At 34.1% G+C, this 496-nt stretch overlaps 1 protein-coding gene across 1 annotated transcript in view; it reads right to left on the bottom strand.

Moving 5' to 3' along the window:
- The window catches only part of LOC119587086 (cyclin-dependent kinase 14-like), a gene marked incomplete at its 5' end in the record, with an annotated part of 168,602 nt that overhangs the window by 11,475 nt on the left and 156,631 nt on the right, over window positions 1–496 (bottom strand).

Below are 496 nucleotides of genomic sequence, written 5' to 3'. Positions count from 1 at the left end.
TCCTTTCTGCATTGTGTTAAAATCTAGCTTTACCCACATAATAGCAGGGAAGGCACAGTCTGTATGCATGTGTGTACGCTTATGACCCAACCAGGGAATCATGAGCTCATTTTTGTTCGTGGCTTTAACCTTTGCATACATACATATTTTTTTTCTTTCCTTTTTTCGCAAAACACAAACGCGCATGGAAGTGTAAAAGCAACAGGGTTTCTTTTACCAATTGGCAGATGCATTTTATCACCATTTTTTATTATTATTATCGTCATTAACAGTATTTTTCTTTCACATTCCTTTTAAAGGAAAAAAAATCTTACAACTGCATATATAAATCCTTCTCCGCTCGAAATAAAAAGTGTCAATCTTAAAAACCACAGGAAGAAAAAAGTGTAATATAAATTCAAGAGTCAAACGCTTTTAGAATTGTTTTTGTTTGTTTTTCAATGCGATTTTCTGAAGTTTAACGGAGTGAACAGTTGCGGAATTTGACAGTCAAGGG

This window comes from Penaeus monodon, chromosome 22, assembly GCF_015228065.2.
Source record: "Penaeus monodon isolate SGIC_2016 chromosome 22, NSTDA_Pmon_1, whole genome shotgun sequence".
NCBI lineage: Eukaryota > Metazoa > Arthropoda > Malacostraca > Decapoda > Penaeidae > Penaeus > Penaeus monodon.
This window is presented reverse-complemented; position numbering and strand designations above follow the sequence as displayed.